The sequence below is a fragment of the Cricetulus griseus genome, chromosome 2, assembly GCF_003668045.3.
Source record: "Cricetulus griseus strain 17A/GY chromosome 2, alternate assembly CriGri-PICRH-1.0, whole genome shotgun sequence".
Taxonomy (NCBI): domain Eukaryota; kingdom Metazoa; phylum Chordata; class Mammalia; order Rodentia; family Cricetidae; genus Cricetulus; species Cricetulus griseus.
In genome coordinates, this window is record NC_048595.1 from 132997083 (window position 1) to 133014455 (window position 17373).

General features: G+C 41.5%; 1 protein-coding gene and 1 long non-coding RNA gene across 5 annotated transcripts in view; one reads left to right on the forward strand and one right to left on the reverse strand.

Moving 5' to 3' along the window:
• Wwp1 (WW domain containing E3 ubiquitin protein ligase 1) overlaps nucleotides 1–360 on the reverse strand; it is a 140544-nt gene extending 140184 nt beyond the window's left edge. For all 4 annotated transcript variants that reach the window (XM_035439975.1, XM_027403574.2, XM_027403571.2 and 1 more), the window contains exon 1: nucleotides 224–360. The gene's annotated coding sequence lies outside the window, so the exon portion shown is untranslated. The remainder of the gene's footprint in view (nucleotides 1–223) is intronic.
• A 305-nt stretch (nucleotides 361–665) lies between these two features.
• The window catches only part of LOC118238332, a 31312-nt gene continuing 14604 nt past the window's right edge, over nucleotides 666–17373 (forward strand). Inside the window, exons 1-2 of the long non-coding RNA XR_004768297.1 lie at nucleotides 666–812; nucleotides 4713–4845. This is a non-coding gene — a long non-coding RNA (uncharacterized LOC118238332). The remainder of the gene's footprint in view (nucleotides 813–4712; nucleotides 4846–17373) is intronic.

Below are 17373 nucleotides of genomic sequence, written 5' to 3' on the forward strand. Positions count from 1 at the left end.
GGGTGAAAGTCAGGGCAGCAGTTCTGAGGCAGGGAAGCAGGAACGCCAGCGAGCCGCCGGCTAGGCGGCTGAGCACTGCAGTCACCGAGACACTTCGCCTGGCTCCGGTGTCACCCGCACAGGCCGGTGCCAGGGCCAGCCCGGGGCAAGCCCGGCGACCCCACCCCAGCGAACTCCGGCCCGGCCGCCCTCCAGGCTCCCTCCTGCGTCCCACCGTGCTTACCCGCGCGAAGCTGTGGCTCCCGGGGCCCGCGGCCACCGCGGCGGCGCCTCCTCAGCCCTCCGCGCCCAAGATCGCCATCTCGCAGCAGGCGTCGGCCGGGCAGCCCAGGCCGCCCGCAGCCACCCGGATCCCGCACGCCAAGCGCGCCGACACCCGGCCCTCCCCCCACCCCACCCCGGCCCACACCTCCCTTTCTCGGGAACGCGCAGCGTAGTCGCGACGCCGGTGCCGCGCACAGGCGCGCCTCCCCGCCGGGGCCGCTCCGAGCCTCTAGTCCAGACTCGGAATCCAGCTGCCCTCGGGCATGCGCAGCGAGCGCCCGCCGAGCCCTCCTGAGGACTAGTCCGCTCCTCCGGGTCTTCGCGACGGTCGAGCGGAGACTCAAGCCAACCAATAAGAGGGAAGGGGCGGGTCCCGAGCCGGAAAGGGGGCGGGGCGGCCCCCCGGGAAGCCGGTGGTGGCTTTGGAAGCTGGAAGCTTACAGCTTACCTGGCCTGTTCAGTCAGCTGCAGAGCCTCGTGCACAACCTCAGGGAAGATCCTGCGGTCACTCATGTGCTTACTCCGGCACTTCACAGCTAAAGTAGGATGTGAGTGAACACTCCTTGACCTCGCTTAACATTTGATTTAGGGTCCATTAGCAAATGGTTGAAAAGACTTGCATTTGTGCTGGAAATCAAATTGTTCCCTTCCCCCTTGGCAGCATGCTGGCCCAGTAACAAAGCTGCTGATGATTGAGCCAAGTCAAGTATCCGTGTCCCTGTAGCTAATCCGCACAGCAATCCTGAAAGGTAGCTTCTCTTGACTCCATTACACAATGAGTCAACTGGTTAGAAAAAGCTCTGTTGGTAATTTACGTTGCTCTTGCGAGAAAGGTCACACTGCAGATGCAAGTCAGTGCTGACTACTTACCATATGGCCTACTAGTCTACTTCAGAAAGAGATCAGAGTTCTTCAGCATTGTACAGTTAGCCAAACAACTCACCTAGGCCCTACAAATTACTTACACCCACCCCGAGCTTACTAATTCACTTGTTTTAAAGATTCAGAAATCCTGGCTTCGCCTCAAAGACCTCTCCACTGTTGTCTGTGATACTTTAGAATACCTTCAAATGCCCCAGAGGTAACAACTTCTCAACATAATCACCTTTTAAGACTTCTGCCCCAAATTTTTTGTGGACCTTAAACCACCTTTCTGATTCACTCTTGGTTGTCGTTGTACTTGTACGTTTTGAGAGAACAGAATATCAAGAACACTAAGAATTCATGAGTATTTGTAGGACTCAGTGAATACCTTTTGAATGAACAAATGTACATTGGCTTCTACTCCGGTACATTAGTTACTGCCCCCAACCTCACATAGAAGTTCAGTGCATCTGCACATGATGCACAAAAATTACTCAAAAATGTACATGGCAATTTGACTTGTCTTCATTCTCTTCCTCTTGCTGTGGTAAAATGCTGACAGAAACAGCTTAAGCAAAAAGGGTTTATTCTGGCTGGTAGATATCTGGTGGCAGGAGCTTGAAGCAGCTGGTCATAATAAATCACAGGTCAGGAAGCAGAGGGAAAAAGGCATGTTCATCGTGCTTCTTCATTGTATGTAGTCCAGGATCCCCTGCCCATGAAATGGCTCTGCCCACACTTAAGACTGGTCTTCCCACCTCAGTTAACATAACCAAGAACACAAGCAATGTCAGAGGCCCATCTCCCAGGTGAGTCTAGATCCTGCCAAGTCTCCAGTGGACACCACCCATCACATCACTCTACTGATTACATTCAATGGCTCCTCAGCTTTTAGGACACTGCTTTTCAAAGCACCTTCAAGCTCATATGCTGTTTGTACTATTTGTAGATCACTGAATGTGCTCACTTGGCTCAGTGTTTAAACAGTATTGCCTTAACATGCCCTGCATTTTTACTATAAGATCTCTTTAAATAAATGCAGTAGCTGCTTCAAAACACCCTTCATGGGGCTGCCTTCCTCCAGAGCCTCTTGATTTGCCTCACTGCTTCACTCCTCCAGTGCCTCAGACCTTCTACTTTGCCTGTGGCCCTATAAGAAGTCCCTAGGGTTCTCCTATCCCTAAATTGACACATAATAGCAATTATTTGTTTTTACTGAATATTTATTGAATATTTCTTAGTATCTTTTCATCAATCATTTCCCATGTCCTTGGTTACTGTCTCAGTTAACTCCTCTAAAGTAATCACAGAGGATGAATAAGTTTAGACCTTTTGAAACACACTGGCAAAGTGCCTTGCAGGAAGAATGTAGGCTCAGGTGACACATTGCTGGGATCAAAACACAGCTCTGCTACTGCAGATGAATTCTCATTTCCAGGACTTTAGAAACTACCTGTGAGGTCTTTTCTTTCATTGAAACAAATAAACAAAAACCACTGTAAACTCTATTTTCTTGTTGCATTGGTCCATGGAAAACGTGTTGACATAATACTTTAAAGTATTATATTTGATATTTACATTTTTCTCCAATCTCTGTAGGGTGGAAACTGATTTTCCAGGCTCTGAAAGTATTGTGAGCCAGAACCGTTGCACCTATGCTGCCTAATTGCATGGGCCAGCCTGGTTGCCACCACAAGCCTCGAATTTCTTGATCTGATTGTACCTAAGCTAGAAAATTGGTATAGTGATAACTACATGACATAGTAAAAAAATAAATAAATAATTTGTTGCAATACTTACAGCCACTTAACACATAGGCTAGTCAACAAACTACTGCTGCTGTAATATTACCAGTTTTCCCACATGAGATTACTATGCCCAAGTGATCACAGTTCATTCCATGTGAGCAAATGTGTACTTTCTTCCAGAACTATTCTCTGCCACTTCATATTATATAGATACTGATTTAGGTGAAACGTTTGTCTTTTTTGTTTTTGTTTTCTTTTCCATTTTGCACATCCATTTCATCCTAACAATATATAATCTGTGTGTCTGTTTTCTACTTGCTTAACAACTTAACTGTTTCATTAAACAATCATCTAGCATTTGTTTTAGAATGATAAACTAATTATTTTCTCTAAGTAGCTCACGGTACTCTCCATTCTATTTGCTAAAGGACTTTTCTCCAACTGCAGTGGTCTTTAAAAAATGTGTTAACTTCTTTCCTTGAAAACTAAAGCCTAATTCTCTTCCAGTATGGCCCACAGTTAGCAACTAGGTTCTAACATATGTAACAAAGCTGAACTGTCATTTCTGATACTGGGTCATGAAAAAGTGTTGTGGGATATTTTAACTAGGCAAAGATGTGTTATCTGTGTTTATGCTGCAGAATATTACTTTAGCTATGTAAAAGTGTGTACTTTTGTTTATGCTGCACTTGTTTAATTATGTAAAGATGTGTTGTGTTGCATCTGTTTCACCTTGCCTGCCTAAGGCATCTGATTGGTCTAGAGCTGAACAGCCAGTAGTTAGGCAGAAAAAGGAGAGAAGGGGCTGTTGGGGAGAGAGAATAAATAGGAGGAGTAATAAGGGCTCAGAGGAATGAGAGAGAAGGAGAGAATGAAGAGACTACCACAGCAAGAAGCCAGACAGCTGGCAGCTGGTAGATACAGAGTAAAACATACAGAAAGTTAAAAGCCCTGAAGCAAAAGGTGGATAAAGAGGAACAGGTTAATTTCAGTTACAGGAGCTAGCCAGAAATGGGCCTAAGCCAAGCTGAGCATTTGCAATTAATAATAAGTCTCCGTGTCATGATTTGGGAGCTATTTAGTGGCCTAAAAGAAAAGCCTTTTACAAAAGGCATGCCCCTGCCCCCTCAGATCATTAGCAAGAGGCAAGTACATACTAGGGTCCTTGAGAAGGGACCTACATGTAAGAAACTATGGCATCTTGTCTGAGACCAGGAAGGACCTAGGCCCCTTGCCAATTGAGTGACATAGAGAAGCAGATCCTTCAGTACTTCAAAGGATATCATCTTGACTACAGCCTCACACAGATATGAAACCAAAACCACTCAGTTAAGGTCTTCACATGCCTGACCCTCAGAACAATGAAATTAATGGAATGACTTTGTTATAGTTCTAAGTCACTAAATCTTGGGACATAACTGGATGTTTAACAATATCGAGAAAACAAGTACACTAATGCAGTGATTCTCAATCTGGGACAACTTTGCTTTGCAGAGAAATTCAGTGATGCCTTGAAGTTTTGGAGTGTGTGTGTGTGTGTGTGTGTGTGTGTGTGTGTGTGTGTGTGTGTGTGATGATTTTTTAGGAAGGTGGTTTTGATTGCCATCTAGACGGTGGTACTAAACATCCTATAGTGAACAAGACAGCTTCCATTCCCAATCAAACACCAAATTGCCCAGCACTGTGCTAACTGCATCAACCTGCCTGCAGTCCACTATGCCTGAAGTTTCCTCTTCCATGTGTGCTAATGAGTACAGACAGCTTTGCTTCACATCCATTATTCACTTGAGTGCTTCTATCATTTCTAACCTTTCCTAGTGTTCTTGTGCTCTACAGCCAGTGAAAGCCTCAACTCTCTACTTGGCAGTGCCACTCAAGACAATCTGTTGCTTCCTTCAGGCCTCCTCCCAAAGCAGAGAAATTAGCTGAGATACCTGCCTCTGAGCAACTCTCTTCTGCTTATTGTCAGGTAAGACACAATACTATCAAGGGTATTAGACTTAAGAGTTGATAATAGGCACTTGGGCAGTAGAGGCAGGTGGATCTCTGGGACGTTAAGGCCAGCTTGGTTGACATAGTGAGTTCCAGGGCAGCCAGGGCTATACCGTGAGACAGTGAGACCCTGTTTCAAATAAGTAAGTAAATAAATAAGTGTTGATAATAAACTGAAGCAACTGTATCTTACAAAACTGTGTCTTATTTTTCTTCACTGCATCAGGGGTCTTCAGAGAATCAGAATGAGTAACACACATATACACACACACACACACACACACACACAGAGAGAGAGAGAGAGAGAGAGAGAGAGAGAGAGAGAGAGAGAGAAAGAGAGATTAGGAAATTGACTCATACAGTCACAGTAGCAGGAGAAAAAAAAAAAAACCTTCTTCAGTGAGGAAGAATCAGAAAGAAGTTTGCACTTCTTGCATTTTCTGTTCTGTTGACCTCCAAGGATGATACTCTCTCCCATTCAAACTATGTCTTCCCCACTAAGCTCATGAACCCGCAAGCCATTCCTGTCTGGAAATATCCTTATAGACAAAGTCAAGAAAAATAACCCTCCTCCTCTTCCTGTCTCTCCCTCCTTTCCTTCCTTCTTACTCCTGTTCTTCTCTTTCTCTTTCTTTTTAGGTTTTGGGGGTTTCACAGTCATAGGATTTTATGTAACCTAGACTAACCTTGAAGTCAATACTGGGGCAGTCTTAAGATTCTCATCCTTCAGCCGGGCAATAGTGGCACACGCCATTAATACCAGCAGTTTGGAGGCAGAGGCAGTCGGATCTCTGTGAGTTCAAGACCAGGCTAGTCTACAAAGCTACACAGAGAAACCCTGTCTCGAAAAAACAAACAAACCAAAGATTCTCGTCCTCCTGTTTCTATCTATCAAGTGCTGGGTTTATAGACAAGACTGCATTTACAGCCTGGTGGCTGTGATAGAGTTAGCTCTCTGCTGTGGTCAAGGTACAAGTTGGTTATGTAAGTATGAGAACAAAGAGAGCTTAGTTTAATTAACCATCAGCAAGGCACCTGCACAGTGGATAAAGGCAGTGCCAGACACAGCTAAAAGCCAGCAGGTAGTCAAGGTCAGCTGCTGTGTTAGTCAGGAATAGTCAAGGTTCTCAAGAGTAGCAGAACGTATAAAATGAATCTCTTTTTCTGTATATAGAAAGGGGATTTATTAGAATCACTAACAGGCTGTGGTCCAACTAATCCACCACCAATGGTTGGTTATGAGTGCAAAGTCCAAGAATCCCAAAGTCTCTCAATCCACAAGGCTGGATATCTCAGCTGGTCTTCAGTAGACACTGGAATCCCAAAGAAGTAGTCTTTAGTGCCAGTGAAGGAATGGACTTGCTACCAAGGTGAAAGCAGGCAGCCATAGAGCAAAAGCTTCCTTCTTTTTCCATGTCCCTATATAGGCTTCCAGCATAAGGTATGGCCCAGATTAAAGGCATGTCCTCCCAAATCAAGATCTGGATTAAAGATGTGTGTCTTTCCTACCTCAAAGGTCCAGTCTAGAAGTGGATTCAGACCAAGGGAAAAATCTCTCTTAGTGTGACCTCCATTTCTGGACTGTAGTTCATTTCCAATGTAGTCAAGTTGACAACCAAGAGTAGCTATAACAGCTGCTAAAAAACAAAAGTCAAGAGATAGAGGGAAATGTTGACCACTCCTAACTGAGTGAATTGAGTATGAACAAATGGCAGTGGTCTTCCTGGTCAGGCCAAGAGGGCATAGAATGTGTGTGCCCTCCTTTGGCTCCATTCTAATGCAGAGAACTAACAATCTCATAGTAGTTAACCCAGCCTTTATCCAGTTTCTATAATAGCCCCATAAAAATGTAAGACAAGCAAAACAAAACTTCTTGGGTTTTTTCTCCCTCTTTTAGGCACCCCTTCTACTCTCAGGAGTTTTAGTTTTTCTCAATTTCTCACTTTTCTGCAATTCTCATGAAAAAACCTTACTTCTGTCTTACTTACTCATAGAGTGTTCATGTCTTTAATCTTCACTGGAACCACTATCTCAAGTCAATCCTTTGTTTCTGTGTCTGACACCCCCAGATTCTTGGATTAAGCCCAACTGGACCCAGAAATGTCCTGCCTCACCCAAAAGGCTTGTATGACTTCTAATACTTTGTGAATTTCTAGACACCATGTGGAGGCAGAGGCTGAGTTTATCTTATTTGCTCCTGCCTGGAATTTTGTGTGGATATAATACATATTTGTTAAACAGATTACTACAATCCAAACCCTGCAAGACTGTCAAATCCTTTATCATTTAATTTACTTTTTTGTTGTTTTTTCCAGACAGGGTTTCTCAGTGTAGCCTTGCATGTCCTGGAACTCACTCTGTAGATTAGTCTGGCCTCAAACTCACAGAGATCCACCTGCCTCTGCCTCCCAAGTGCTGGGGCTATAATTTACTCTTTTGATATACTTATAAAAATTTAATTTCTTAAATAAGTTGCCTTGTCCAGATTATCTTTGGTGAGTGATTGCTTAATATGTGTTTTATAATTTTCTCTATTTGCAGATTCTTTAAAACATGCTACTCTTCTAAAAATATTTTTATCAAATATAATATGTACATTTAGAAGGGTGATAGGTAGGTGAACATTAATGTGGGCATGGAGGCCAGAGGTCAACATTTAGCATTTTTTTCTCTATTGCTGTCTACCTTGTTTTTTGTTTTTTGAGGTAGTGTTTCTCACTGGACCTAGAGCTCACCAATTGGCTAGGGTGGTTGTCCAGCAAAGCCCCAGAGGTCCTTCTGTCTCCACTATACCAGTGCTAGGAATACAGACACATATCACTACACTACTGGCTTTTTTGAGTGAGTGCCAGGGATCTGAACTCAGGTCCCCTTGCTTATAAGCATTTGGGACTGAGCCATTACTCCAGCCCCACTTTTGACTTTATTACATTACATTTATAATTAATGTGTGGCAAAGAAAAATGAGAGTTGCTTTTCATGTTTTATTATTTTGATGCAGCTACATAAAAGCACTGGTAATATAGATATAAGAATCTTAAAGATATATCTGTTAATTGAGAGAAATAATTGTGGAGATAATACAAGAGATCACATTGTGGATGTCTTAAAAGTTATGTGAACCGTTGACCTTGTGACCTGATCCATAGATTTTTGCCTTTCTTCCTGGATATAGTGAGACTGTTAGCCAGTGTACTTGGTTATTTGATTTTGAACATAAATATTAAATTAAAATCCATGTAAATTTTGTAATAGATGTTGTTGAAAGTTCAAGGAAGAATTAAATGAGATTCTTGCTCATATAGACTTGCATTTCAATTATCTGTGACCAAAAAGAAGGATGATCATATAAGACTATCAAAATAGACTCTGTCTGAGAAGGCTTTCTAGACATGATTGTTAATCTAGGTCTTTAGGAGCAAATACAATTCTGTAAAAAATAAGGTGATTTATGAAAAGGGGGCATGCTGGAGAGAAGAATCAGTGTGTACAAATATAAGAAAGGCTGCCACTCTGGCTTATTATAAACTATTTTTGGTGCATGTCCTTATTCAGTATTGCTTCCTATTTGGCTGTGCTTATCCTGGTGCACTAATATTTTCCAAAATGTTTGTCTTTTGCATATGTGCCATCAGATTTCCTCTTGTGAAGAAATGTAAGATGTTATATTTGTTTATGCTGTGAAATATATGTTTAATGATGCAAAGATGTATTGCATTCTTTTATGTTGCATTTGTTTAGCTCTGTGAAGCTGTGTTGTTTTGTCTGTCTAAAGCACCTGATTGGTCTAATAAATAGCTGAATGGCAGATAGCTAGGTAGGAAAAAGGATAGGTGTGGCTGGCAGGCAGAGAGAATAAATAGGAGAGAAATCTGGGAAGAGAATATGGGGGAATGAGAAAAGGAGGATGAGAGAAGGACATCAAGGGCCAGCTACACAGCCAGCCTCAGAGTAAGAGGTAAAGAAAGGCATATAGACTAGAGAGAGATAAAAGCACAGTGGCGGAAGGTTATTGGAATAATTTAAGAAAAGCCGTCTATAAACAAGCCAAGCTAAGGCCAGGAACTCATAAGAAAGAATAAGTTTCCATGTATTTATTTGGGAGCTGGGTGCCAAGTCCCCCAAAGAGTAAAGAATAAAGAGTAAAAAACAAACAACTACAATTTCTCTTTGGAAAAATGAACAAATTTTGAACTATATTCTGCTCTTGTAATGACAAGAAAATTTATTCAAAGGAACTTGCATTTTAGGCAACTACTTACCAAGACCTGCACAAGATGAAGCTGTTGCCCCACTCTTCCCAAAGAGTGGCCTCTATGGTAGCTGTGGGTGATCACTGAGTTTCATAGCTTCACCAAGCCTCTGTAATTTCACTGTATATAATCACTGCCCGACTTCTAACCCTGCCCACTGTCTGAGAAAAACTCCTCTCTTAACATACCCATGGCTACCATTTACACCACAGGGTTATAAACTCGCCAGCCCCAAATGCTTGCCACATAGAAACCTTGGGATATAAACTCAAAGTTCACTGGTTCAATCAGATTATCTTTCATAAGAATTTTAACTAAGAGACCTGAAGTTTTATTCACTGATCAGTCAAGAATGTAGAAGTGGCAATATCTGGCCAGGCTTGTGTCAAATGGCATCATAGCAACTCCAAATTCTCGTTATCCAAGAACAGAAACCAAGGACCTTGTGAAGAAGCCCAGCTCCATGAAGAAATTAATACAGAGAGAAGTGCAGAAAAGGGAAATGGTATTGTCTGAAGAGGAGAGAGAGAGAAAGAGAGAGTCAATGTTCTGCAGATTTTCAACATTTATGGGGCTCTATCGTACTATTTGTAGTTGGATAAAATAAGATTCTCACTTATCCCTTAAGTAAATTCTCTTTTCACCTTACCTATTAAAGTAAATTTTGGAGATTCTCAAACAAGTTATTTGGAACATACATTGACATAAATTGTCTTCATATGTCCTCCTCAAAGGTTCATGTGTTGAGTCACCATCCTCAATGTTCAGGGAACATCATGGAAGAGTAGGTGGAAAGACTGTAAGGGCAAAGGAGTGGACAGAGTGCAATGAGATGCAGACTCCCAGGTATGACATGGCTACTGTACTCATGACCTCACAACAGCTGTGGTTACCAGCACAAAGCTGCATAAGAGCAAGCCCACCTAAGTTCCAGCACAGATGGTGGAATGTTTCCAGAGGCTCCACCCCTATCTTGGGAGCTATTAGGAATTGATGGGAAAGGGAGAGTCACTTTTATTTGAAGGTGTGGCCACTGGTTAGTAGCCCATACCCCAATGGATAGACCCATACCCATGCATATATAAGCAGTATTAATTATACTTGGTGAGTTACATTTTTATAAATTTTTAAAGAAGACAGAGTATCTATTTGGAACGTTCTGGGAAATTAGAGAGGACAGTTCAGGTCAAAGTGCATTGCACATCGGTATAAAACTCTCAGAGAATTAGAAAAATACTATATTAAAAAATGATAAAATGTTAACACTTTACTATCTTCTAGACATCTAGTAGTTGCACTCATGAGCTTACAGAATCAGCAGTTGTCTGCACAAGGTCAAACTAGTTGATAATTCTAGCATGGATGGAGAAGAAGTTTTCGAGGCTCCACCCCTCACTGATGATCTGTTGGTAGCCAATGGGTACTAGGGGAAGAGGGGGTCATTTTTCTTTGAGGGTGTGGCCACTGGTGGGGTGCCTATGTGTCTGTGTCTGCAGGCAGCTCTAATTGAACTCAGTTGGTTAACAAAGAAATAAAAAAGAGGAGGACATGAGGAGAGAGGCATGTGTTAAGGCAAATACCCTAGATCAGTAGAAGGGAGTAGTTGGCTGTGATTATGATCAAGATAAATCATATATATGTATGACATTATAAGTGATAAAATATATTTTAATTAAAAATTTACATTTTAACTCTGTGAAAAGATTTCCCTTCCAGCTAGATGATGCAATCCCCAAGTGGAAAGTGGTTTATGAGGGATCCACTCTAATCAATGGACATGTCCCTTGAAAATGTCAGAATATGACATTATGGAGCAGTAGGGAAGCGTGCCTAGGTGTAAAAGTAGGTCAATGCCTTGGAAAAATGTAACTTTTCCCTGATACCTCCTAATGCCTGCCTTATTCTTGGCGCAGTATGAGGTGATCAGTTTGCCCATGATTTGCCTCTTCACCATAGGCCCAGAAACAATGGAAGTAGCAAAGGTGGACTGAAACCGATGATACTGTCAGGAAAATAAACCTTATCTCTATTAAGTTCCTTTTGTAGGTATGTTGTCATATAATGAAAATTGCTTGACAGAGCCCTTCACATACTTTGCCAGTGTGACCACAAACCTGGCCTCATATCAAAGGTCCTGGCCAGGTAGGTATCCCCACATCTGCCTGTGTTTACCCCACCTCTGACCACAAGTGTACCTCCTGGACATCTGACAGTTTTTGAAACAACTGATGAAGTTTTCTTAGCAAACAAACAGACCTAGAATTTAATTATCTCATTTAAGATCTTTTGCAACAAACGTTTAAAATATAATCTTACCTTCAGTTGGCAAACCTTTCTAGTATAATATAGATTTACAAGATACCATGGGGCTAGAACATAGCTCAGTGGTTGAGCATGTGTGAAGCTATAGACTTGATTCTCAACACTGGAGAGGGAGGATACAAAAAACAACAACAAGCAAACAAAAAACATAGAGTATTTATGAGAATAGACATGCTGGCAAAATTCCTGGTGTTGACATAGGGAAGGGAAAATCAAGTTCTGCTAGAATCACATTTGTGTGAAGCACGTTGCCAGCATGTTCCGTCCAAGTCACAACAGTTAGAAAGGGTAAAGTCCTGGGACAAATCAAGTAGATTTGACTTGTCTCAGAAAGGAAGCAGATTGTTCCAGATATGGTAGTACAGAAGAGGTAAGATTCAAGGTTGAGTGGAATCTGATATCAATGGCATTAAAGCAATCAGGAAAAATAAACAAGCTGACCATAAATCAGGACAAGCTTGGAGGGATCGGTTATTTCAGTCAAGGCGTGTCAGCTGAGAGAGACTCAAGCTACTGGAACAGCTCCAGGCTACTAGACAACATTAGTATTTATGGATATAACAAAAGTGGCCAGAAAAAGTCAGGACCAGTCAGAGAACTTCAAGGATGTCTCATAGGATGAGTGCAGTTGCAGGCTTTGTCTGGTCCACAAATCCATTAAGGGCCCTAGAGGTGGGGGATCACTGGAGCTGCTTTGGCACCTTGGAGAGGATTTTCTTTCTGAATGTCAGTCTTTAATCCCACAATTCTGGCTTAATTTCTTCATTGTCCTTCTCATAATCTGAAATCCTAATTACTTGCTTGTTGTCTGTTCACCAGTGAAACCCAAGTTCATCTACAGCAGAGAGTGATCTGCTTCTCTCACCTGCCCCATTGCTGTGTTCTTAATACCTTGACCAATGTCTGACTCTTGTTTTGTTCTCAGTAAATACTTACCCAAATAAACAAAAGACCATGAGTTCGGTGGCATGCAGTCCCAACATGGTGATCTGATGATCGTTGTCTAGAATTCGTGCATGTTAAACACTTCTAAAAAACAAATGGCATTGATCTTCACCCCTTCATACTCGGTTCTCTTCTCAATACCAATAAGGCAAGTTTTCTAAGAAGAATGATTTGTGTAACTGTCCTCACTATTGCTTCTGCTTTAAAAGTCCTGAACCATAAATGCTTCTCTCCTTTCAGCTGCCTCTGAGATGTTTCTCCGAGTCTCCTAACTCCATCTCCTATCTAATTCTTCTCAATAAATGAACTCCCCAATTCTCACAGCTGGTAAAACACACGTCCCAGGGAAGTGTAAGTGGGCACTATTTTAGGAAACAGATGGAACAGTTCACGTACTTTGCCCTTTGAATAACAGCCACAAGGCCCAATATGTATACAGTGCTTGTTTACTAATTAACAAACTGCCTTCCACTGAGTCAGTTGTTCTCCTCTCTCTATTTCCATTTCATTCTTAGAAAATTGTATGAGTAAGTACAAATTTGGCCCAGCTTTTTCCAACACATATGATGGTCTTCATTATTCTCCTGGACATAACCATTCCCTAAATATATTTCTTTAGATGGCATAATCAAAATAAAAAAAAGTACTCTATTGACAAAGATAAGACCAGCAGGTAGAGTTCAATGGTTGAACACTTGCCTAGTATGCACAAAGCCCAAGAGCTTGAATCCAGGCACACCACACACAAGATCTGAAAACTGCACACATAAACACAGAAAGAAAGAGAGATAAGTTTTGAAGATACATATATATGTATATATGTCTATGCTTTATATGATATCTTTATATGCAAATCTTTTTGAGAGAAAAACACTAGAACAAATTTTATGAAGTTGAAGAACAAAATAATCAGCTTTAAAATATGGTGACTATATTTACATTAGTTGGTATTGTTTATTGAACATCTATTATTTACAACCTTCTGAGGTGGATAATCAATACAATACAAAGAAGCACAGCTAAGCTCCAGACTTGTTGGGTCTATTGAGTAAGACAGGCCATAAAGCAAACCCCTTAGAAGATGGCAATGAAGATCTCACTTGTCTAGAGTCATCACTAAAGATTTCAGAGAGGGGTAGAATTGGAAAGGCTTGGGGATTAGATAGCAGAACTTGCCCTGAGAAATTCTTTGTAAATCCTGAGAAATTCACGAAAATATATAGCTGACTTGAATGTAATCCATGACAAAAATAAAAACAAAAATAAAAAACATAACAAAAAAGCCCCAACAACTTGAGTAAGGGCTTCAGCTGGAAAAGAAAATTTGTAAATTTAAGATGCTTAAGAAAACACTCATTTCACTAAGAAGTCCCTCTTTTCTATCAGGTGATGTCATTTCTTTCAATGACACTTTGGTTATTATTGCTGTATAAAAATGGCAGCAACTCAGTAGCTTAAAACATTGTGTAAGGGGCTCAGAAGACAGCTCAATAGAAAAAGTGCAATTCATTGTGCAAGTGTGCAGATCTGAGTTCAGATCCCCATCACCCAAGTGGAAGTTCCCATGATATGAAACATCTATAACTCCAGAACCAGAATGTGGATACAGGCAGATTGTAGAGGCTCACAGGCCAGCCAGTCTAACTGAAATAAAGTGTTCTTCAAGTTCAGTGAAAAACCCCATATCCAAAAGTAGAGTGGAGGATGGATTAAGGAAGACAGCTCCACACTGTCTTCTGGACTCCACACATGCCCTTCTATACCCTGCTTGAACACAAACATACACCACAGACACACACACACACACACACACACACACACACACACACACACACACACACACACAGAGAGAGAGAGAGAGAGAGAGAGAGAGAGAGAGAGAGAGAGAGTATTATGCATCTACAAGTTAGAAATAGGGAGAGGGCAGGGTTCATGTGAGTGAATGGTTTGTCTCTGCTTCATAATATCTGGAACTTCCGCTAAAAACACCTGGAAGTCAAGGCTAATCTGAAGCCTCAGTTCTGCAATTGCCTGTAGAAAAGTGCATTCACATTCTGGTAGTTGATGCTGGCTTTTTACTGGCCCTTCCCAAGATGTTGAATGCCCCTCTTAATATAGGCTTTCATGTGAGACTTGAGCTTTCCTCATATCAGGACAGATTCATTTAGACTTCTTCCATGGCAGTTCAAGACTCCAAAGACAGGTCCCAGCAATAGGAAGAAGCTGAATTGCCCTTTTCCCACCAAAGCTCAAAGACAAGCTATATCCAATACTTCTAAGAGATTCACCACCCCACAATAGGGTCCTCATAATGCTACTGAAACTACTCTAATTATTATGAACTTAGGTCTTCAAACCATTGAACGAAATATTAGGCACTCAGCTGTTTAGACGATCTAGATCTGCTGGTGTTGGCCCATGACCTCCACTAAAGACCATGTGAAGAGGTGATTTTATAAGGACAGAAGGAAAAACACAAAATAAAATAGAAATTATATTTAAGAAAGAAAGAAATGGTGGCCCCATTTGAAAGTGAGTCCTAACAAGGTGGAGGGGAGAACACAAATTGGAGTACTAGCTGACTTGCCTCTCTATTATACCCACACCCAGTTAAGCCAACACTCTGTAGCTTCAAAGGGAATTCAGGATTTGACCACTCCTGATTGCATCCAGCACGTTGTATAATCTTTTCCACTGAGCATTTCACGTCAGCTTCAAACTGCCGGCATGCTTCAATTCTGCTCTGCTACAGCGGAGTCTGTATATTACATCCAGAAGACAACACACAAACAAAATCTTTTTTAATAATTTATCACTAAGGTATATCCCTGTGCTTTCTTTTCTTTTCTTTTCTTTTCTTTTCTTTTCTTTTCTTTTTTCCTTTTAAACATTTTATCTTTAGATCGGCTCTCCCTAAGTTGACTGTAGCTTAGACTGTCTTGAACTTGGTACCTGCCTGCTCATCTTGGGTTTATAATTCTACATCAACAGTGCTACTTTTCTTTCCTCTGGTTCTGTTTTGTTTGTTTGTTTGTTTGTTTTTGTTCTGGAGACAGTCACACAATGTAGCCAAGTTGGTCTCCAATGCAGAGAGATCGGCCTTCTTCAGCCCCTCAGGAGGCTTGTTCTCCAGTGCTGAACTTTTGTTTTTTTGTTTGTTTGTTTGTTTTTCTACAAGATCTTGCTAAGTAGCCGAGGCTGACTGAATTTAGGACTCTCAGGCTTCAGCCTCCCAACTCTGAGAAGACAGTCAAGCACTACCAAGTCTAGTATATGGGAATTCCTTACTATCACTGTCGGGTACTATGTGAAGCAGAATAGAAAGCTTGGGAAAATGAAGGGGACGAGGGAAGGAAAAGCAGTCCCTTGATCCCAGGATCTTGTTGAAGCCTCTTGTGAGCTGAGATAAGAATCCCAGCAAAATTAGTAACCTTCATTGTGAATGTTGTCCGTGTGTGATAATATTCTTTTCATAAACAGGTGTTGTTAAAGTAGCAATGAGTCAGTCGGAAGGCCTGAATGTATGACTTAGGTAGGGCCTCATTCCTCTCCTACACAAGGACTATTAAACAAGACTTCTAATTTTGTTTAGTACTGGTACCAGCCTACCTTCTTGCATACTGGTGCTCTGCATTTTCACATTTATCAATTGTAGTCTTCAAGATGCTCCTACTCAGCCACTCTGTGATCTTTTCAGCCATTCAAGAAAAGATAACAAAAAACACACAAACAAAAAAACTGTGAAAGGGTTAGAGCAGGTAAAGGTACTTTATACCAAGCCTGAAAATTGGAGTTTGATTCCTGGAACCCAGGGTAGAAGAGAAAAGACTCCTGAGAGTTGTCCTTTGACCTTTTCCATGCATAGCATGGCATGTGCTGGAGCGCTCAAATGTATGCACATGCGTGCACACACGTAAACACACACACACACACACACACACACACACACACAAACACAACACACACACACACACACACACACACACACACACACACTTACCAATAATATAATAATAAAAGCTGAGTTATAAAAAAACTGTGAAGTAGCTGGGATTTCTTAGCCTGGGGACTTCAGTCAGGTCCACTCACCCCCAGTGGACCAAGCAATCCAGACTCTACTGACATCCCTGTGCTAGTTCCATCCCCACTCAGGGAAGAGTTTCACTCTTCCCAGGCAGATCAATCCAAGCAGAGTCTGCTGACATCACAGTGCTAGGTGGGTGCTCCTCCACCCACTGGGAGAGGAAGTGTCTCACACCCATGTTCACCCATCTTGAGAGCCATCAGAATATTGGACTTGCTTGCACCCACCAAAGAGATCCTTGGACCCATACACACCAGGAAAGGAAGAAACCACACCTGCACCTACTGAAAGAAGGGATGGGAAGACAACAATATTAGAACACATTCAACAACAAAAAATCAATATGACACCACCAGAGTCTAGAGATTCCACACCAGCAAGACCTGAACATCCCAACACACATGAAGCAGGAGAGAAAGACCTTAAAAGCAACTTCATGAAGATGATAGAGACCATGAAGATGATAGAAATCCTCAAAGAGGTAATGAGAATATCCTTTAAAGAAATGGAAGAAAAAACAAACAAAAAATTCAAGAAATGGAGGAAAAGACAAACCAAAAATTGCAAGAAACAATTCAAACAGTGCAAGGTTTGAAAGGTGAAATCAAGACAATAAAAAAAAAAAAACCACAGTCTGAGGGAATGCTGGATGGGTAAATGATCAGGAACTACAGATACAAGCATAACCAACAGAATACAAGAGATGGAAGAGAGAATCTCAGGCATGAAAATATGCTAGGAGAAATGGATTTATTGACCAAAGACAATCTTAAGTCCAACAAATCCCTAACACAAAATGTCCAGGAAATATGGGATATTGTGAAAAGGCCAAACCTAAGAATAGTAAGTAGAGAAGAAGGTGAAGAAACCTGCCTCAAAAGTGCAGAAAACATATTCAACA